Here is a 15,018-nt window from a genome sequence, read left to right on the forward strand (position 1 = left end):
CAGAGCTGCTGCCAGTAGGATGGCATGCTGGCACCAGCCAAGCCTCTCAGGAATGGGGCCCAGCGGAAGAGCGCCTGCCATTCCAGCATCGCATTTGGAGGAGTTACAAGTAGATCTTGGAGGACAGAGTTTCTGCTTCTACATTTCTTGCCAGAGGTTTTAGGAAGCTTGCTTCTCTCCCAACATTTGAGGAAAGCAAAGGAGGAGTAGAAAAGAGTGGCAGCTTTTACTTATATCAGGCAGGTAAATCCCTATGGAATTCCATCAGGAGATCTGGAGTGTCTTGTGTCAGAAGTTACTTAAGGCTGTGGAGAAGAGAAGCGAAGGAGGCTTCCTAAAGAGGCATGCCCGTTGGCTAACCTAGAAGGAAGCTTTCGCTGTAACAGTGAGAAGGAATTAATACAACTACATCTCTTCTGATAGAGCGGGCAGAGATTTGGCATCTGATTCAAACAGTCTGAAACCTGCCTTTGCTGGTATGATGCTTCAGGAGCAATTTGGGCTCAAAGTAAAAGTTAGTGAGAGATAATGCCTGCAGACATCCTCATTCAGAGGAAGCTCCTTTGATATGGCAGGCAGAGGGGCAGAGAAGTGCTCAGCTTTCATTTTAACAGATTAACTCAATTTCTTTTCATTTTATGGCTTCCTGAAGGATTTTTAAGAGTCTGACAGTTTACAAACAAGGCCAAAAACAAAACAACTCTGAGACAAGTAGGGCAGAGAGGTACCCAGGATAGGAAGGCTCTCTTAGAGTCCTTTTCAGAAGCTTCCAGAATGCAAAGATTACAGCCATCAAACAAATCTTAAGGAGTCAGTACTGAAAAATGAGGCCAATGATAAAACATAATTCCTGGGTGGATTTCTCTTGAACATCCAGATCTGCACATTCATCCTGCTCTGCTCTAGCAACTCACCCTAAAAAGTTCCTCAAAGCTTTACAATCCAAGATCAATGCCCAAACTAGATCAAGTAAGTAATGACTTTATCCAACCCCATCCATTGTGAAACATGTATTTTTAAAGTAGAAAAGAGATCAATAGAATAATAGGTAAATAAAGCAATTATGCCAAGGAAGAAAGTGAGAAAGTTAGCACTCAGTGAAGGTGCCTAGAAACCCAAGAGGCACCAGCTAGTCCCCTGACTTACAAGCTCTAGAAAGGAGATCCCCTTTAGAATTTGTATTCAGTTGGCAGACTTGATAGTTTGTCAACAATACTAACTGAAACCTATATACATTGTTTTAAACTAGATTAAAATTTTTTTGTTTATATTTATTCTTTTATACCTCAATTCCATGAAAGATTTGTGACAATTTAGGGCAAAATCACCTACCATGAGATAACATTAAAGTAAATGTAGAAAATCAGGACCCAGAAGAAGGAAAATACAAATATGTCAATCATGTGGGTTAACAGTCTTCGATGAATGAACTTAAAATTTGCCTCTGATTTTCCTGGCAGTCAAAGCAGAAAAGGAAACACCAACAACTGTATAGCTGTCATTATTGGAAAGGAATAAGTATATCAGTTCCTCAGGAAAAACAAATCTTTTCTCAGCACTGAGTTCTAAAATAATTTTTTTAACGTGGACTCTATGCAAGGGATACTGTATGAAAAAATGAACAATAACCTTGAAAAGGCCTTTACAATGTATGGCATTATTACCACATACTATTAAAAGATATCCAAGAAATATTACCCTAAAGTTATCTGTATTGTGAGACAAAATACATTGTGTATCACAATCTAAGAATGTTTTTCCAAAAACACAGATACAGGAATATTTTATATATAGATAGATAGATAATGCTAAGTTAAAAAAATGCTAAATTAGGAGATTGTAATTCTTATTTCAAAAAGGATCCATGAAGGGTTTCTTTAAGCAGAGAAATCTTTGATGTCTAACATATTTGCCCAACATTCAGTCTGTGACAGAGACCAAGGGCCAGAGAAACCCAAGTGCAAGAGCTACTTGCAATTGATAACGAAAGGCTGAAGTATCCTAAAATCTTAAAGAATTTTAGATAAATGAGAATGTGACAATATGCTATAAAAGTCTTACTTTAAGAAGACCAAATGATATATTAAAATATATATGCTATCAAATATATACATATATAAACACAGATGTATGGATATGAAAGGAAAATGGTCAAAACTGTAAAATTCGATTTATGTAAATTTTTGGGATCTTTACAAAACAAAAAGTACAATAGCATGCTATAAAGCAAAGAGATTTACAAGCTAAATTTATATTTGAACGTTGGTACAGAGAACAAAGCTCCATAATTCTGGGATTAGCACCCCTGCCAAACAGGCAGTCTTCAAGCACCAGCTCAACTTCATCTTCTTGGTGAGATTTCCTCCATTTGGAGGACAGAATTGACCTGCTTCTGCCTGGTTCAAAAGACCTAACAGATTTATTTTTAGAGCACTGCCTTGCCCCTTAGAGAGGGCCCACACCAAAGGATAGTGAATGACAACAGCCAAGAAGAAATAAAATAGCAAACCTGCCACCTCCATAGCACTGAATGGTCATTCTCCCGCCCTCGCTCTCCAAAGCCCACCTCTCTCCTCTCCATTATCTAAGTCCTTCCTTCAAGACCCAACATATACTAAACCTGTACTGTGCTGCCCGATAAGCCTCCTTTCTCTGGACTCAAAGTGGTTCCACCCATAACATGCACCAGGCAGGTGGCTCAAAGCCACTCTAGCACAGGATTTACAATTTATCAAGCTTCCCGACTAGGCTGGAAATCCCATGAGGGCAGGGTCTGTAGTGCAGACTCCAGTAAATCCCAGGCACTTACCACAATGCCTGGTCATCGGAGACTATCTGTTCTGAGTCGTTAACTCACTAAGTGCTGGATCAATTCCTTTCCTTATTCACACAGTCAGCATTTACTAAGCAGCTACTACATGCAAGGCCTTATGCTAGGCATTTAGCTTTCAAAGATGAATCAGACATGAACTGGACCCTCAAGGAGTTGAAATCTAATAGGATTCCAACATGTAGTTAACTATAAATCAAAGAAGAAAGTGAAAATCATCTTAAGAGATAAAGATAATGTGTGAAATGACATGAATGAGGAAATTCATTATTACATAGTTTGGACAGGAAAAGCCTGCAAACAACCTAAGTGTCCATGAATAGAGGCCTGCTTATTAAATTATGGGACACACATACAATAAAATAGCCATTTAAAAGGGTGAGATAACTGTTTGTAAAAAATACAAGTATACAAAAATGATATAATAATTAAAGCTACTATTTACTGAACCTTTACTATTTGCCAGGAAGGCGGGGGCGAGGCAGAGGGGCAAGCAATATGCAGAAGGAAGCAGAAGTGCAGAAAAAGGCTTTCCTGGTTCCAATCCCTTCCGTAGGATAATATCCTTGTCCTCAAGTTCCTTGCAATACATTTCCCTTCTTGTGTAAGCTATTTCAAGATGGTTCTTGTCATTTTCAAACACTCCTAACATACACGGTAAAAAAGAATAAGAAGTGGGGTTGGCATTTGTTAAAACTCATCAAACTGAACACTTAAAATCTGTGCATTACTGTTTTATGTAAATTATACCTCAATTTAAAAACAGAAACAGTGAGGCCAAGACAGCCTGAATATATGGAGGACACTGGTACCAATAACAGAAAAACTGTACACAGGAGGAAGAGTTCCAGCAGGGCAGGGGGTGATCTGGTGCACTGCCCAGATCCCCCCGGGACTAGTGCACTCATTCTCCCAGCTGCTGAGAGTGTTGGCAGCAGTAGATCTCAGCTGATCCCTCTCCCAGACTTGCTCTCAGCTGAAGAAAGGCGTTTTCCCAACGTCACTGCCCCTTCCCAGGAGTAACTCACGTTCATTGACTGGTGGTTGGAGGGCAGGAGGGGGTGTAAAGATTCAGCCCCTTTGGCCCAATCTGGGACTACTCTGAAGGGTTAGCCCCTTTAAGCAGCTCCAGAGCTCCTTACAAGACTGGCTAAGGCCTTTGTTACATCTGCAGTGCAGTTCAACTTCTCCCTGTGCCCCATCCTGCATACCCATCATGCCCCCTTGGGTATTGATCCTGAGAGCACTCTCCAACCAACTTCCTGGGGATGCAAACCTCCATCTTAAGAGTCTGCTTCCTGGGGAACCTGACTTACAACACTTGAGAAATAGGATGAATCAATTTTTAATAAGCTTGAGATTCCAGGTAAAAACGTTCAACAAGAAGTTAGAAATGCGGGCTAGAGCTTAGGAAAAAGATTTGAGCAGGAAAGAGATTTGGAAGCAATCCACAGAGAGGTGACAGTTAAAACCATGGGATTTTATGATGCATCAATGAGGAAAGGCTGAAGAGAGGAAGGCCAAGGTAATATCTTTAGTAAGTGCTGATATTTAAGGTGTGGATCAGAAAGGGAAGACCCAAGAAATAGGGGGAGAGGAAGGGAAGGACAGAGAGAATACAGAGCTACTATCACTGAAAGCATTTCTGGACAGTCTCCTGTCAACAAAGGCAAATGCTACCAGAAAAGCTAAGAAGGACGAGACACAACAAATGCTTAACAAACCCTTGTTAACTGAGCTGAGTGGGACAAGTGGCCTGCAGAATGATCAGCTTTTGTTGGGTTTTCTTCAGCAGCTTCCGTCCTATGGCCGTAGGCACAGAATCTACCTGCGTGCCCTGAAGCAGATCCACGGTTAGACTGGCAAGCAAAGAAAAGCTGAAATGGCCTAGTACATGAATGTAAGTGAGCCAAGACAGAGTTCAGCTGCTTAAGCAATTTGGAAGAAACCTTCTGAAAGGCTTCTTTCAAGAGTGTTCCCACGGACTTCCCTGGTGGTGCAGTGGTTAAGAATCTGCCTGCCAGTGCAGGGGACACAGGTTCAAGCCCTGGTCCAGGAAGATCCCACATGCTGCAAAGCAAGTAAGCACGTGCGCCACAACTACTGAGCCTGCGCTCTAGAGAGCCCGCATGCTGCAACTAGTGAAGCCCGCGTGCCTAGAGCCTGTGCTCCACAACAAGAGAAGCCACCGCACTGAGAAGCCCGCACACTGCAATGAAGAGTAGCCCCTGCTCACCGCAACTAGAGAAAGCCCGCGTGCAGCAGCAAAGACCCAATGCAGCCATACATACATACATACATACACACATACATACATACATAAATAGCATTCCCAGGGATCTTCTGAACAGCTGAGATCCTTGAGGAGGATCACTGTCCCTACTGACCAAATGCAAACCCACAGACATTTAAACAGACTGATTCTAGCATACTTTTTTGAGGGGTGGGGGGGCATAAGACCACAGGTATATGGAGGCAGGAGTGAGGCAATCACTTATAGACATTAGTGACATTATCATTGCTTTGAATACAAATAAAACAATTCTTCTTAGCCATGGCACCCTAAAGTAAATGACATACCACACAAACAGGTGTTATCTGACCTCCAGTCCTAGACCGGAGTAAACAGAATTTACCTTCTGCTCCTGTGCCCAACACAGCTATGCAACATTCTTCAATGACTCATTGACTTTCCCTGTTTTCCTCTGGGTATGGCTGGAGGATCCCCACATCTATGTCTCTTGCCCCAACTCCTCCTGCCCAACCTGCAATCAAAGGCCAAGGCACAAGGCATCACGGATGCCCAAGAGCCGATGTGGCTGTATTTCCTGCAGAGATCTGAAAACCTGTTGGAGTTCCAAAAGTCAGCACCAATTTCAAATCTGATCAGGATCTCTGAAAGTCACAGTTACCATACAGCTGAATAAAATATTTTTTCATAAATTTAACGCCAGCGTGTCTGTGTTTGGAAACTTTGAAAATACATGTTGTATGGTTTACTGCACTGGAAAAGGTGCCAACAGAGTTTCAAAGGAAGGGAAGTGTATAACTGTTTCCTTTCAAATGCATTTTCCAATGGGATCCATTCAGGGAAAAGGCTGGAACTAACTAAAACATTATTAAAAACTGTTATGGAAAGAGACAGGGAGATGGAAAAAGATAGACCCAAAAAAGCGAAATACATAACCAAGAGTGAGACAGACATACAAGGAAAAAGAAAGGGGATCTGGGCAGAGAGACAGGTTGGACGGTGAAGTGGGGTGAGATGGAGTTTTGTCTGGCAGTTGCTGTTCGTGGTCTCATACTGCTGCAGATCAATCGATCCGGGCTGCAGTGCTGCTGGCCCAGTGGCACAAGACAAACCACAGAGTTGGCTTCAAGTTCGGCACTTGCGAACTGCTGACCTTCAGTTTTCAAACCAAAAATATTCTTTGGGAAACGGTAATACCAGGTTCAGCCCAACCAGCCAAGCAAAAACAAGGACTACTAACCTGAAGTAACACCCTATTCAGTTACATCAGGCACCAACCCTTCTCAGGCATCAACTGGGAAGTCTGCAAACCTGAAACCACACCCCACCAAAAACTAACTCCAGGTTCTGACTCAACCAACTAGGCAATGATAACCAGAAATGCTAAAACAAGTGACATGGTGTTTCAAAGTTGGCTTTACCGGGACCTACTCAAGCAGGAAGGCCAGTCCTCGCTCACAGAGCCAGAGATATGGCAATTCTTTCTGAGGTCACATGTGCATGACTCCAGTGGAATCTGCTTGCAATGCTTAGGGCAGGGTTTGGCGCTTACAATCCATTACACTTCTAGACAAAGAATTAACAGTTTGTAGTGAGTGAGTTGTTTTTTCAATTTTGGGTTTGTTTTTTTTTAAATCTTTTTCTAAATTCATCTAAGGTAGGGTGATTCTAAAATCTACCTCCTAAACTGGGATATTTGTGAGAGCGAAAGGGTATGCTATTAATAATGCATATACAGGGACTATCCTTAGGCAAACCAGGACTTACCGTCACCCTAGACTAAGCCATAGTAGTTTTTTTTCTCCCTGGGTGAGTATTATACAATTTTAGCTCAGAAGAATCTTTTTAAAAAGCCAGGACTGCTCCTGATTAGTGCCAAAGCACTTTCTTTTTGAGCTCCTCCAATGGAGAGGTAAACAAATCAATTAAGTTAACTGCAAAAACTAACAAGAAAGATTGGGCTGACAATCAGGATTCTGGAGAAGCTAAGAATTCCAGGCAGCAGCTTCAGGGGAAAAGGGAAATGTGCCACAGATGGAGCTGTTGAGGCTGATCCACCAGGCCTCTCAGTGCTAGGCCCTGATGCCTCAGCCAGCTTCAAACAGCGAGTGGAGGGCGGGCAGACCTTGGTGCAAGTTTGCTGAGTTCCAGGCCATCATTCTTGAGGGTGTAATAACCATGGGCTGTAGCACACATGTTGAGGGATGAGGGAAAAAAATAAACAGAGAGACAAAAGAATGAGGATGCACTGCCAATTTCAATTGTGCAGCTTTTATTTTTAAATGCTTATCAAGCTGAGAGAGAGCAGAGTTCTTGGAAAACAAGGTTTCCTTTTTTCCAATGCCAGTGTAAAACACCCTCAAGGACGGGCACTGCACAGACTGTAACAACAAGGAACGTGGCTCTCCGTCCTCCCAGCAGCACAGTCCGCCATGGGTCCCACGCTGCTCTGATTTCGGCTCAGCTGAGAACTCAAAATAACAGGCCCACTGCCTCTGGTAAAAACAGCTCTTTTTAAATTTTTTATTAATCTCTAAACTGGCTGTGTTAGAATTACAGCCCATTACCTACTAACTCTCTTCACTAATAAAATAAATTTGTAAAAGGCCTAATTACTACTTTTACTGAAGTACACTGCCTGGGGATCAAGTACAGGAAGCCAAGGGCTCAACCAGTTGTCAGCTAGGGGATGATGGGGGTGCGGTGGGGGGGGGAGGACCTAGATAGAGTCACCAGAGGGAGAGAATATGACATCCACAAACGAGCCTCAGAGCCCATGCCCAAAAAGAAACAAAAGGGCACTAAACCCTGCTTTTGTTCTGAACAGCACCGTGAGGACCCATGCCATCATGGCACTTGGGGAGGCCTGTCACGGGTTACACAGGCCTGTGCTGCCCACGCCCCAGCTCAGCAGAAAAAGAGAACTGCAGTCCAAGACAGATGGATCCTGGCCGGACTCTCAGCAGAGAGCCTGGAGAGTCCGACCAGTAAGGAAACAAACAACCATCCTTCCCACCTATCCCTCTCTATCCTTCTACCCCAATCTAGGCCCCCAAAGAAGAAAAATACACAAAACAACAACAAATTCAGGCAGTTGCACAAGAGCTGTACTGTGAAGGCGAGGCCGACTGCAACCACTTCTGGGCTGTGCCCCGCACCTCATCCCAGAACATGATTACAGAGCTGGAAACGTTCCTTACACACTGAGCCAGTCAGCCCCCCCTCATCCAGGGCTGGTGCTGAGAAGTCTGACTAGAAATTAGCAGTCAACTCTGACACACTCATTTGCAACAGAAGGTGTGTATTAAACAAACTAGTCCAACCTTAGACAAAAAGTAAGAACAAAACGTGATTGGCATTCTTAATTGTCCACGAAGAGCCCTCCCAGGCAAATCCTATGCATCTCTGGGACTTTGATGAACAGTATTTCTCCTCCAGAGAAAACTGAAAATCAACCATTGCCGAAGAACCTCGTTTTTAAAGAATCCTGATAAGAAAACCTGCCGTGGCAGATGAGTTAAGCCTGTGGCAGACACGCCTTTTGGGGATGACCAGACTGAAACCTGGCATTTCACTGAGGCGGAGGATCTGCACTGACTCTCTGCACATCACATGCCTGACCCTGAAGGGATGGAATGATCTCAATGGGAAAAACCCAGCAGCAAGTGCTGTGATACCAAAGCCACAGCTCCATGGGCCCCTGGAGCCTCTCAAACTAAGCTGCCAGTTAGGGAGCTAACACTAGCTTTGGATAAAATGCAGCTCTGGTAGAGTAATTAATTTTTTTCTTAACTGGGATTACATTAATTTTCAAGGACTAATGGAGTCCAGCTGTAATGGGAAGAGCGGCTGCCGATGCACAAAGGCACTTGTGCGTACAACATTATAAACACACACATACACGCGCGCGCACACACACACACAGACCTATAAAAAGGATCCACTATAACAGGATATTTTTAGTTTCTACAATGCTGCACTAAAAATACAGCCCCGGCTGATACATCATGGCAGAACTATTCTCTCTCTGTCCCTTCAGGAACAGTTTAAAACATTTATTTTTGTTTCCTTTTTGCAATGGTCAGAGTAGAGAGAGAAAATAGCAACTCATTGATAAGAGGAAACGAGAGAGACATGAAAAATTGAAAACTACCTAAAAACTCATGGCGAGGTTTATTTTATTAGTTCTTAATAAATATCTTGCAGATTTCCTCAGGAAATACACCAGATCACATGTAAAATAGTTTGATACTGATGTCAACTGCATCAACATATGAAGTCTATTAGGGTGAAGCCACAGCAGGGTGATCAGCGTGCTGAAAAACTCCACAGTACTTGGGGGGGGGGGGGATCTCACGGCCTTCCAAATTCTTCGAGAGGTAAAAAAGTCAGCCAAGACGCAGAGAGAGAGAAAGAGAGAAAAAAAAGATCCCACATCCTGCTTTCAGCTGCCAGCAATGTGAAGTGCCCAGAGATTAATTCTACGTCTGGCCTGGAAATGTGACTTTAAAGCATGAGGGAGGGGAGTTGGGGGGGAGGAGGGCGGTGAGGAGGAAAGAGGAAAGAGAAGGGCAGGCTAACTGAGGCTGGCAGCAGGCCACCAACCCCCTCCCAAAGCCATGTTTCAATGTAGACAGAAGTAAACCCCAACAGACAGCAGCGCCTCAGCCTGCCAGGGCCTTACACCAGCTGCAGCGCATCTCGCTCTCCACTCAGCCCCAAGTGCAGATGTTCCCTACAGCATCACTTCCGCTCGACTTTCTTTTAAAGAAATAGCACACATATGTGGAGGCATTTCCTCCACTTCCCAACAGGACTCTCCTCGCTTCTAAGGGCTTCAGAGCAAGGGCGAAACTGACAGCAGGTACCACGAGGGCTGAACGAGCTGCCCTGCCTCCCGTGGAAAGGAGCATCATCCGTGGGCTAAGGAGCGTTACTTAATCAACAGGACTGTCTTTACAGATTTGGCTTCTACTGTCTTCAGTGGGAGAGGCCCCCAGAGTTTGGGGCTAAGAAAAAAGGGAGAGAACTCTGTCAAAGATCTTACTCCTGCCTTCTCAAAGCAGTCCACTGTAGCATTACCATCTCAAACTGAGGGTTCTGATAGCTTTATCACCATGGAGCGTGCAATAAGGCCACCTTAAAAGAATGTTCTAAAACCATATTAACATTTTGGGCCAGAAAGGAGGGAAGAGAAAGTTTCAAAAGGAAAGGTATGGTCAGTGGGGCCAAATGTATTCAGAGCAGTTAGGTAAGTTGTGGACTGAAAATCATTCACTGAATCTGTTCTCAAAAGGTGAGTGACTGCAAATGGGCACAGGGCTCTTCTCAAGGCAACAGAAATGTTCTCAAATTTGACTGTGGTGATGACTGTACAATGCTGTAAATTTACTAAAAAATCACTGAATTATAATTAAGCCACTTAAAATGAGTGACTTTGTCACATGTAAATGATATCTCAATAAAGTTTTCCTTTTAAAAAAATAAAAACAAGAAATTAAAATTAAAATTAAAAATAACATATTAACATTTTGGGGAATTCCCTGGCAGTCCAGTGGTTAGGACTCCACACTTCCACTGCAGGGAGCCCAGGTTTGATCCCTGTCTGGGAACTAAGATCCCACAAGCTGCGTGGGGCGGCCAGGAAAAAAAAAAAAAAAATTAGTATTTTACCAGGCATGTTACTTGGCTGCAAAAAAGACATTAATTTTTTTAAAAAATTAACAGTTTGCTAATTTCTTACATGCCTAAACTCATTTTATACAACCCCAGACCCTGATAAGTTACTCAATCGATCAGTCATTGTTGATTAAGTACCTAATTTTGAAGTCAGCCTTGAACCACTGTTAGGGATTTCACAAAATATACAGTCTTCTCTTGTCCTCATGGAGTACATACTCTAGTTGAGGGATCTATGTATTTCATGAAGCTAAAATAATTTCATTTTTTAGAATAGCTGAATATTCTCTAGTTGGTCTATTAGGTTACTAGTTCTTCTGGAATGAAAGAAGAGAGAAGAATCAGCAATGTCAAAAGAAAACAAAACAACCCTCAAAACCAAAGTTGCTTTGTTTGAACCTCAAGTTCAAGAGAGGAAACAGAATCTTCCCTTAAGGGAAGGAGAGAAATACTGGCAATCAGTGGCAAACCATATTATGGTTAGAAGGTTTAATTCAACAAATATTTAATAAATGTCTTCTATGCACAAGGTACTAGATATAGAAACAGATTTAGAAACTGTTAACTAATTTGCATGATACAGCAAATAACACAATCAGAACTAGAACCTAGTTTTATCTAACTTCAACTTTTTTGTCATTACAATTTCTAAAAATACGTTTCTTATTACAAAAATATTGTGATCACTACAGAAAACTACAAAAATGCAGAGAACAAAAGAAGAAAATTAAAAACACCTTTAATTCTACCATCCTAGAGAATCATGATTAAGTTTTGATGTATATCCCTCATTCTTCTTCCCTGAATGTGTATATAACATGTATTATTTTATGAAAATGTGATCAGTTGCAAAGTTCATAATCATGAGACCACATGATTCAGAGAAAGGAGAGATCACATTTTTGGCAGCTGACCCCACCCCAAGAGTCAGTCACCCAGAAAACAGAAATGTGATGATCTGACTCCCTATACCTGGCAGCATACATCTATTCCATCCCTATAAGTCTCCGAGCTCCTTAAAGCAAAGAAATTTCAAAGATATTTCATTCTCCTCTACCCTCCTTCTGCACATCCCTCAGCCCAAAATAATCAGGTGCACTGACTCACTCAGCAGAAATGCTGCCCTCAGTGCACCTTCCACAGTGCTTCCAAAACCAAGACTAACCAATGAAAAGGGCCATCGGAGATTATGGGAAACATCTGTATCCAAATGTCTCTGGCTGAGTCTAATCCCATGTGCTGGTGGCTTGTGGGCCCCCACTGGCACAGCCTTACCTCCTTGCTTTCAGCTCAATAGACAGTTTACTCCAAGAGCTTTTACTCCAAAATAAAGATGGTACTTCCTTAGTAACATTCTGTTACACACCTAGGATTCATTCATCAGTGAAAAGCAGGACAGCCACAAAAGGCAACAGTATTCTTTCCTCCCTGAAATGGCAAGACCACACAACTACTCACCTACATACCTATGCTAATTTTCCAGGCCTGAGCTATTCCCAGCTGGAAAGTAGTCACCTGAGGTGAGGTGAGGTGAGGGGAAAGGTCTAACTCTGACAATGCAACCCCTGATGACTCCAACCTTACCTCACTCCAATGGATAAAAGTGGGCTGATATGCTGGTTAGGAACTCTTGTATCAGGTGCAAAAGATCTACTCTCACAACATGTCACATTATTTAATTAAGCACATAGGGTTCCTCACATCTCTTTCCAACTGAATGTAATTACAAACGATGCTAGAATTCCCTCCAGCTGATGGAAATGAAAATACGGTTGCAGGGATGGCTAAAAACTTCTCCAATGGAAAGACCTTTTTAAGCTTAAGAGCAATGAAATAAATCATAAAGAATGGCATTTTTAACTATATAAAATTTTACAACTTTTATACATTAAAAAAATAAATATAATTAAAAATCAAATACAAATAAGAAAATCTCCAATGAATATAAAAAGGACTTGCTATATTTACTATCTGTAAAGCTCAAATAAGTTGGCATGAAAAATATTAGGCCGGAATAGAAAAATGAGCAGAGAACAAGACCACACAGAACTATACATGGGTAACAAAACATAGGGAAAAATGTCCACTCTCACCAATAATCAAAGAAATGCAATTGCAAACAGGAGAGGTTGGAAGACAGCGGCAGTTTCCTACAAAACTAAACACAGTCTTACCATATGATCCAGCAATCACGCCCCTTGGTATTTACTCAAATGAGTTGAAAACTTAAGTCCACACAAAAATCTACACACAAATGTTTATAGCAGTTTTATTCATAATTGCCAAAATTTAAAAGCAACCAAGATATCCTTCAGTAGGTTAATGGATAAGTCAACTGTGGTACATTCAGACAATGGAATACTACTCAGTGCTTAAAAAAAAATGACCTATCAAGCCATGAAAAGACATAGAGGAACCTTAAATGCATATGACCAAGTGAAAGAAGCCAATCTGAAAGGGCTACCTACTGTATGATTCTAACTATGACATTCTGGAAAAGGCAAAAACTATGGAGACAGTAAAAATATCAGAGGTTGCCAGGGGTTAAGAGGAGGGAGGGAAGGAGGGAGGAATAGGCAGAGCACAAAGGTTTAGGGCAATAAAACTATACTGTATGATACTATAATGGTGGATACATGTAATTATACATTTGTCTAAACCCACAGAACACCACCAAGAGTGAACTCTAAAGTGAACTATGGACACTATGTGATAATGATGATTAGGTTCATCAATTGTAACAAATGAACCACTCTGGTTCTGGATGTTGATAGTAAGGGTGGTTGTGCCTGTGTGGGGGCAGGAGATAATATGGGAACTCTGTACTTTCCACTCAATTTTGCTATGAATATAAAACTTCTCTAAAAAATAAAGTCTATTTAAAAAAAAATAAAGATAGGTTTTATTCTATCTTTTATTCTACAAATATATGAACGCCTACACTGTGCTAAGGACTATTAAACATTAACAATACTCAATGCTAGCAAGAGGTGGTCACTGGGCATTCTCAAACACTGCTGCTAAGACTGTAAGCTGGCACAGTTTCTTAAGTAATCCAGCTATCAACAGCGCTAAAAGACTTCAAACCTTTTAAACCCAAAAGTTAGCTTCTAAAAATATATTCTGGGGGCTTCCCTGGTGGCACAGTGGTTAAGAATCCACCTGCCAATGCAGGGGACACGGGTTTGAGCCCTGGTCCAGGAAGATCCCACATGCTGCAGAGCAACTAAGCCTGTGTGCCACAACTACTGAGCCTGTGCTATAGAGCCCACGAGCCACAACTACTGAGCCCGCACGCCTAGAGCCTGTGCTCCGCAGCAAGAGAAGCCACTGCAATGAGAAGCCCGTGCACCGCAACGAAGAGTAGCCCCCGCTCACCACAACTAGAGAAAGCCCGTGAGCAGCAACAAAGACCCAACGCAGCCAAAAATAAATTAATTAATTAAAAAACATATATATATATTCCAATAAACAATATGAAAAGCAGAAAATGGTTTAATGTTACAAAGATGTTAATAAAGCATTATTTATAATCCTAGAAAAGTGGAAAAAATGTGTGAAAACGGTAATGATTACATTAACGTTAACATATTTACATGAGAATACTATTCAGCCATTAAACATGTTTACAAAGAATTTTATAACTGAATACTTATAATAAGTGAAAACAGTAGAATCAAACATTTTATATTCAGTATACTTTCAACTGTGTAAAAAAAAAACTTGAATATTCACACATGCACATAGGAAGGAATGTCATTGCTGGGAAGCTGGTTTACAGGTGGTTTCCACCTTTTTTCTTAATATTATTTTTTCTAGTACTCAACAAAACCTAAAAGGTTAAATCTTTTAAAAGATTTTATGTAAGCTAATTATTATTTAGCTTACATAAAACAGGACAGAGTTGCTCCAGTAAGGTAAGAGTAAAAATATGGTAAATGAGTAGAGAATGAGAAATAAAAGAATATTTATGGGCAGGAAGGATAGAGAATTAATGATGAAAGATTCAGGAGACGAAAAAGGACAGAACTCATGCTGTATTCAAAGGAATTTTGCTTTCCAGAGACCTGAAGACACTGACTCCAGTATTAACAGTAAATACCAAGGCACATTTAATGCATTTTAACTTAATGTCAGAATATAAAACACGCACTTGGAAATTACATATTCAGAAGTGCCACCTTAATGAAAAAACATGATTATAAGCAATGGCCCAAAGAGCAGATGCCTCCTGGCCTTGCCACTCAGCTTTCAGTGT

At 41.5% G+C, this 15,018-nt stretch overlaps 1 protein-coding gene across 3 annotated transcripts in view; it reads right to left on the minus strand.

Annotated features, from left to right (window-relative positions):
* SMG6 (SMG6 nonsense mediated mRNA decay factor) overlaps nt 1–15,018 on the minus strand; it is a 234,941-nt gene that overhangs the window by 148,165 nt on the left and 71,758 nt on the right. The window contains exon 1 of one of the 3 annotated variants that reach the window (XM_082443413.1): nt 6,322–6,368. The exons of the other annotated variants lie outside the window; for them this stretch is intronic. The gene's annotated coding sequence lies outside the window, so the exon portion shown is untranslated. Of the gene's footprint in view, nt 1–6,321; nt 6,369–15,018 lie in introns of those variants that run through there. 3 annotated transcript variants of the gene reach the window in all.

The sequence above is a fragment of the Balaenoptera physalus genome (assembly GCF_965194825.1).
Source record: "Balaenoptera physalus genome assembly, chromosome: 20".
Taxonomy (NCBI): domain Eukaryota; kingdom Metazoa; phylum Chordata; class Mammalia; order Artiodactyla; family Balaenopteridae; genus Balaenoptera; species Balaenoptera physalus.